Source organism: Clarias gariepinus, chromosome 4 (genome assembly GCF_024256425.1).
Source record: "Clarias gariepinus isolate MV-2021 ecotype Netherlands chromosome 4, CGAR_prim_01v2, whole genome shotgun sequence".
NCBI classification, from domain to species: Eukaryota; Metazoa; Chordata; class Actinopteri; order Siluriformes; family Clariidae; genus Clarias; species Clarias gariepinus.
Window position 1 is genome coordinate 41,541,472 of NC_071103.1, and position 7,991 is coordinate 41,549,462.

The 7,991-nt window shown below is 42.0% G+C and overlaps 1 pseudogene; it reads right to left on the minus strand.

Moving 5' to 3' along the window:
* Positions 1–1,188: 1,188 nt before the first annotated feature.
* LOC128520329 (zinc finger BED domain-containing protein 4-like) lies at positions 1,189–2,965 on the minus strand (annotated as a pseudogene).
* Positions 2,966–7,991: the final 5,026 nt, after the last annotated feature.

The window sequence follows — 7,991 nt, forward strand, 5'->3', positions numbered from 1 at the left end:
AGACTATCAGAACGTTTCCCAACCAGAAGCCGTGGGTGGATAAAACCATCCGCGACGCTCTGAGATCTCGCACCGCTGCCTACAACACGGGACTCGCATCGGGGGACATGGAACCGTACAAGGCTGCGTCATATAACGTCCAGAAGGCGGTGAAAGAGGCGAAGCAGCGCTACGGGAGAAAACTAGAGTCCCAGCTTATCAGAGTGACTCTAGGAGCCTGTGGCAGGGACTAAGGACAATTACGGACTATAAAGCACCAACAACCGGTATGACCAACGCGGACGCGTCTCTGGCAGATGAGCTGAACACCTTCTATGCTCGCTTCGAGGCTGCAGCTAAAGACGCTAGCAATGCTAATGCTAGCGGCGCTAACGGCTACAGACAGGAAGACACTGCCAGCACCGGAAACGCGTTCATCATCACCGAGCATGACGTGAAGAAAGCCTTCAAGAGAGTGAACACCAGGAAAGCAGCAGGACCAGACGGCATCTCAGGTCATATCCTCAGAGCCTGCACAGACCAGCTAGCACCTGTGTTCACTGAGATATTCAACATCTCTTTATCTCAGTCGGTGATCCCCACATGCTTCAAAGAGTCCATCATTGTTCCTGTTCCGAAGAAACCTCATCCTGCTTCTCTCAATGACTATCGCCCTGTAGCCCTCACCTCAGTAGTGATTAAGTGCTTTGAACGCCTGGTCAGAGACTTCATCATTTCTTCACTACTGGACACACTCGACTAGAGATCGACCGATATGGGTTTTTTTATAACCGATGCCGATGCCGATGTTTAGAGGTCAGGGTCAGCCGATGGCCGATATGTGCTGCCGATTTTTTTGGCCGATTTTTAGGGCCGATATCTTGAAGTTTTCCCTTTCATTTGCATGCTAAAAGGTCACACTAATAACAACTGGATGCACAACATTTCTAAACTTAACATAATTTATTGAACACTGACTTCTAAATAAAACAGGTAATATAAAAAAAACTGTGAATCATTTACATAAATGTTTTAGAGCATTTATCTAGCAGAATTTTTCAAGTTTGTTGGAACAGGAATAAACTTAAATATACATTTAAATAAAATAAATACAACATAAATAAAATAAATAAAAATCAATTAAACTAAAAAATATAAAAATAAAAGTCCCTGAGTCTTCCTTACTCTACCCATCTTCACTGAAAGTTCTCAGTACTCCCAGTTTAAGAATGGCAGGTTGTAATGCAGGAAACACAACTGTTCTGCATGTACTCCTGTGAGGCGGCTCCTCTTGTTGTCATAAATATTCCCAATCTCACTAAATACCCTCTCGCTGGGAACAGAGGAAGGGGGTGGACAGAGGAATTTCCTTGCCAGTGGTGCAAGAAGGTGTAGGCGGGATGTATTCTGTTTCCACCATTCCAGTGGTTGACCAGTCTTTCTGTCAATCAATGGCTCACAGAGATACTGATCCAGCTGCTCAGAGATCTGATGCTCATCGTCACTCTCCTCAGTAGGAGTTCCATGAAGCCCCAAGATGTTTGCATACATTTGTTTAAGAACACTGGAGGGACCAGGTAATTCTTCATCTTCCACTCTTCTCTGTTTCGGATTCGGATCTGATCCTTGGTCTTCAGTGGAGGCTGTTTTCAGTTGCTCGGACACAATGGCATACTCTTCTTTTATCCATTGCTTTGCCTTGGTCAGTGTGTCCACTGCAAAAAAGACATGACCCTTATAACGAGGGTCCAGCAGTGTCGCTAACACCAAATATTTTGTCTCCTCCATCCTTGCAAACCTTTTCTGCAAACTTTGCAGCATGGTGTCTCTCAGTGTTTTAATTCCCCTCGTGTTAGGACCCTCTGCCTGAAGCACCATCTTCAGCACAGCAATGTTTGGGATGACACTGGAGATGGAAGCCTCTGACCTGCTGATCTCGAGGGTGACCTCCTCAACAGGTTCCAACGTGTCAATCAAATTAGAAACTATGTCCCACTGATCTGCAGCTGGAGTCGCAATTTTTCCATATTCTCCAGCATAGATATTGAGTGCTCGTTTCTGCTCCAGCATCCTCTGCATCATGTGGAGCGTGGAGTTCCAGCGAGTGGGTTCAGACTGAATGAGACTGTGCTGGGGGAAGTTCTTTTTGAATTTTTTTCAGATTCTGCTTTGCGAGCACAGAGTGGTTGAAATGTTTAGCGATGTTCTTTAACTTGGCATTAATGTCCAGCACTGCTCGCTGACTGTTGATGCCATCGGTCACCACAAGCTTTATGGTGTGTGCGCTGCAGCTGAGATCAGGTATTTCTGCCAATCTGAGGCCTTTAACCATGTTAGCACCACTATCACGGAGCACAAGTACAACCCTGTCGTGGCTGATGTCCCAGTACTTTAGAAGGCTGATGAACAAGTTGCTGATGTACTCCCCAGTGTGGGAGCCAGACATGGCCTTGGCATTTAGGACGACTTGTTTCCTTTCCCAGTTGTCGTCAATGAAATGACATGTTAGACTCATCAGTGCTTCAGTGTCCCCAGACCAGCAGTCTGTTGTGAAAGACAAAAAAGGGCCAGCATCCTCTGCAATCAGTGCTTTTATTTTCTTCTCAACTTTTGCAACAATACCATCTAGGATGTCTGTGCGGTAGTGCTTCTCAGTTTTTAGGTTGTATCTGGGCTCCATTGCAGCCACCAGCCTCCGAAAACCAATACCTGAGACAAATGTAAATGGCTAATTGTCTGTGGCAATCATTTCCGTAACTAAAGTGTCAAGTTTTTTTGACCTAGGATCCGAATTCTGCCATTTACGTTGGGCATCAAACATTTCTGTTAGAGTTGGCTGAGATACATTGGCAGAAGAGGCAGAGGAAGCTGCTTTTTCTTTTTCTTTCTGTGCATCTTTGTAAGCCTGCAGATGGTGACACCTCAGGTGACTCCACAAATTAGAGGTGTTTTTCTTTCTACCTTTTTCAGCTCCCAAGCTCACCATTCCATTGCAGATATTGCACCTGGCTTTCCCTGAAGTTGGCTCTGTGAAATGCTGCCATACTGGATTAGATTTTTGTTCAGCCATCAGACAGCATTACTAAACAGAAGAAACATTCATGGTTAGCATTTTAGTAGTGCCTTCATCTTCAATTCAGTCTATAATTCCAATATTCAATTCACATTATAACAATTACACTCTAATTGAGGAAAAGTGTAAAAGAACCAAAACCATTCACTAATGTGTTGTTTGTGTTGTTAACAGATTGCTTACAAGTTACAAACCAAAGTACCATAAAGTAGTGATCACAAAAATGTTGCACAGCCATGTATGCAAGGACAGTGCTAAACCCTTAGTGATTTCTGAGATTTGACGGTTAACGTTAGACAGGTTTAATGAGGAAAATAATTTGTGACGTATATATAGTCATTGGTCAGAACATGTCAGTTTATCAGGCTGATGTCCATTTTATTTGCATTACCAGGGCTCTACGCTTACTTTTCTTGTTCTTTTTAATCAGATTTTTTGATTATTGTTTAGAATGTGCTCCTGAAATTTTGACTGTTTACCCTTCCCATTACGAGGTGATATTTGACTCCTTAAAGTGATTTACAGGGGAATTTTGTTTAAACCTTAAAATAGTTAAAATAGTTTTTTTTTTTCATTTGCTGCATGGTGAAAGAAAAAAAAAATAAAGCTATACATAAGTTATCTGTTTACACACATGCAGTGTGGCTGTACAGACATATTTCGCTGAGCAAACACCTACTTCACCTTCACTTAGTTAACTGATGTATTATATGCAACACAATGGCAAGTGGCAATATTGGGTTATCAGAGAGTAAATCCGTGAGTAAATGTATTCAAATCCTGAATGGATTATAGTCTAGAAAGTGCGCAATAGGCGCTCCCGTTACAATCACTGGAAAGCTGTCACTTATTTACTGTAGTTCAACGCAATCCCAAAAAGTTCATAAAAAGTAATAAAATAACCTTTACACTGCACAATTAATCTCTTATTTATATAATACCTACACTTTCTTTGTTTTAATGAGAGAGTTTGCGAATGTGTAGAAATCAGAAAAACTGAAACCGGCACTTTGAGTGGTGAGTGGATTGTAATTTAGCCGCCTCCGATTGGCCACAGCGATCATCAAATGTCTGTGATTGGCTATTGCTGAACGCTGTAAAAACACGCGTCTCCAGACCATATGACCAATGGATGAGAACTCCCGAACCGCAAATTGAAAGGATTTTTGTGTTGGTGTTTTTGTCGCGAATCTAACAGTTAACAGGCAGCGTTCCAGTCTATCTGTACAGCATGTGGACATGTTAAAAACTAGGTACACTAAGGTATAGGCTGGTCCGCTATATATGTTTGACTAAGGGACTTTGAAATATCAGAATTTAAGCCTTACCTTTATCTCTCAGGACTGTTGAATCTTTTCTTGAAGTTTTGGCTTGGGGTCCTTCACACGCGGCAGCAGCACATTCCACCGCATCGATAACATGGGACTGCCCGCAGATGTGCCTGACTTTAAATCGGCGCTACTAAACAAGGATATCGGCCGATGCCGATATATTAAAAAATGACAAATATCGGTGCGATATATCGGCCGACCGATCTATCGGTCGACCTCTACACTCGACCAACTACAGCTTGCATACCGCCAGAACCGTTCCACAGACGATGCAATCTCACATCTCCTCCATAAATCACTTACTCACCTGGACACTACAGTAGGAAAGGGAGTTATGTTAAAATGCTCTACATCGACTACAGCTCTGCATTCAATACCATAATTCCCTCTACGCTCACCACCAAGCTGGAGCACCTGGGACTCAGCTCATCAATGTGTCAGTGGATCTCCAATTTTCTAACTGGCAGACCACAGGCAGTAAGGATGGGCAGACATGTCTCAGCCTCACTCACTCTCAGCACTGGAGCCCCCCAGGGTTGTGTTCTGAGCCCCCTGCTGTACTCTTTGTACACTCACGACTGCGTGGCCACTACCAACTCCACCGCCATCATCAAGTTTGCTGACGACACTGTCATGGTGGGCCTGATCACCAACAATGATGAGTCAGCCTACCTAGAGGAGATTGTAAATCTGGAGAACTGGTGCCAGAGGAACAATCTCCTCCTGAACGTCAGCAAGACAAAGGAGCTGATAGTGGACTTTAGTACAAAGCAGGAGAGGAACTACAAGACCCCCATCATCAACAGGAGCCCAGTGGAGAGAGTGGACAGCTTCCGATACCTCGGTGTTCACATCACGCAGGACCTGTCATCAACACCGTTGTGAAAAAGGCCCGGCAGCGTCTCTACCACCTCAGACACTTGAGAGACTTTAGACTGCCCTCCAAGGTGCTCAGGAATTTCTACTCCTGTACCCTATAGAGCTGTAGCGAATAACAGGGCTCCCATAGAGAGAACAGTCAATGGATCACATTCCTGAACACCCTCTTCCAGCATGCATGGCACCATCCTGATAACCTTATCTGGTTTGCTATCTTAACCCTCTGAGGTCCGGGGTGATTTTGGGGTCCTTGAGATGTTTGGACATGCTCTGATATTTGTGCTTTTTTCAGCTACTTATAATATATTATTGACCAACCTGTATTTTTCTTGTAATCAGCACAAACTGGTCTACAATAATACGTGACCAAAATAAATGTATGTGTTTGTATTTTTTAGGAAAAAAATATTATGCATGGTTAGTAAGTTTTGTGAAAATAAAAGTAGCTTAAATAAGGCCATGAAACTCATACAGAACATTTGTTCACAAGACTTTTTGAGAACTGGGCTGGTGGACTAGTGTTTTTGCTTCAAAATGATGTGAAAATGATATTTTTTACTTGCTCACAGAAAACAATATAGTGATTAACATTTTTTAAGTCACTTTTTGAGTGTAAAGGCTCTATGCGAGAAGGCGTGAACTAGCATTACTAATGCAGTGATTCACACCTGAGAACAAAAAGACCTGCATACTGATCTGCATAATGAGCCATCAGACAGGTATGTGACTGAGAGAGCAGAGTTACAAGAAAAGAATCTGAGGACAAAATAAGGTATATATATTCAGTGTTTAGGTTATTTGAGAATGTATTTGACACAAAAAACTTAAGATTTACTTGTGAGTTCAGTTAAACAGTCGATTAGGCCTAAACAATTAAAGTTGACTTTTTAGCTGCATTACTACAGTCACTATAACAGAAAATATAGCTGTTATAACTAATTACACCTAAATTAGATGTTAAAATATAAAAGTGTAAGAACAGTGCCAAAAAAAAACACCAATAAGAACTTAAATTACACCTTCAGTTTTAATCGTACAGACAAGATCTATATATTAATCGAATCTGTAAAGTGTCTACTTTTATTTGTATGCACACATGTTAAAAATAAAACTTTGTGCATTAATAAAATAAAGAAAACAAACCGGGTGCGCTGTCTGTCGCTTTGGTCTGTGTGAACTGCAGGGAGAAACACGTCATTAAAATGAACTGAAACTCAACAAATACTCCACAGAGAGACACAAAATACATATCTATAGAAAGATTGAACTGTCTACTTTTACATTTACCAATTCAACTCGAACATAATTAATCTGTTTTTATGCTTTTTTTTGTTTAATTACAGCTGATGTGATCCAGCCTCCCTGTGCGCGCGCTGTTGATGAAAGGTTCATTTCCATATGAACAGCGCGCGCACGGGGAGGCGGGATCACATCAGCTGTAATGAGCCGATACAGGAGAATCTGTACCACTTCTTACTTTCATACGGATTACATAAAAACAAATTTGTTTTTGAGTTGAATTGGTAAATGTAAAAGTAGACAATTCAAGCTTTCTATAGATATGTATCTTGTGTCTCTCTGTGGAGTATTCGCTGAGTTTCAGTTCATTTTAATGACGTGTTTCTCCCTGCAGTTCACACAGACCAAAGAGACAGACAGCGCACCCTGTTTGTTTTCTTTATTTTATTAATGCTCAAAGTTTTATTTTAAACATGTGTGCATACAAAAAAAAAGTAGACACTTTAAAGATTTTATTAATATATAGATCTTGTCTGTATGATCAAAACTGAAAGTGTAATTTAAGTTCTTATTGGCGTCATCAGGGGAAAACGCCTCAAAACGCATATATGCGTGCGTATATAACCCTCAGAGGGTTAAGGGGGACGTCTGTAAAACTAAGAAACTCCACAAGGCCAGATGCTTTGAAGTAGACCCCGAAACCGAGGGTGTAAATCGGCGATCCGGTAAACAAAGAAGACTGTTTTACAGCTCCACCCCGAGCTGGGGAGTAAGAGGCCTCATCACACCTGGACACTCTCTTGACCTCCGGAAGACATGCCTTTCCATGAACAAAGGCATACGGCATGGACACTATTTTAAACATCTTTAAAGTGTGCCAGTAGGGCAAAACGTATTCACATATATTTACTCAGTTCCTTTTATTCCTGTGTATATGTTTGATTAATCTGCATAACGTTAAAGGTGTAATCAGCATTTATAAACCTTTTTATTAGATAAAGGAAGGAATGAGTGGGTAAGATATGTAATGTTTGGTGTCAATCTCAAGCTGGCTTTATTTCAAGAATGTTGGTGAACATGGGTAATTGGTAGCATGAACAGAGCTCATGCAAAATTACTTTTTTTAAAGTATTAAAAACTCCAACTGGATGGGTCACACGTGACAGCCGAAACACCTGGCTAATTTATGCACGAAAGGAGGAACCACGTGAGGTGTGGCTAAGCCCTGCAATCACATCCAATTGGATGAATCCCCTGTGGGACGGACTGACCCCCAAGGGACAAAAACCCTCAGGAAGTCCATGTAGAGAAGAAGAGAAGATATCATCACAACTGCAACCTACAACATCTTCCAAGCAGCTCGGGCTCCCGCCCTTGTGGGCGCTGCGCCGCCGCTGCTGGCGTCATCTGCTCTTCAAGAACTCTCAACGAGACTTCGTGCCAGAACTCCAAAGTCCCCCAACGAAGAAAACCTCAGGAGAAGTTCCAGA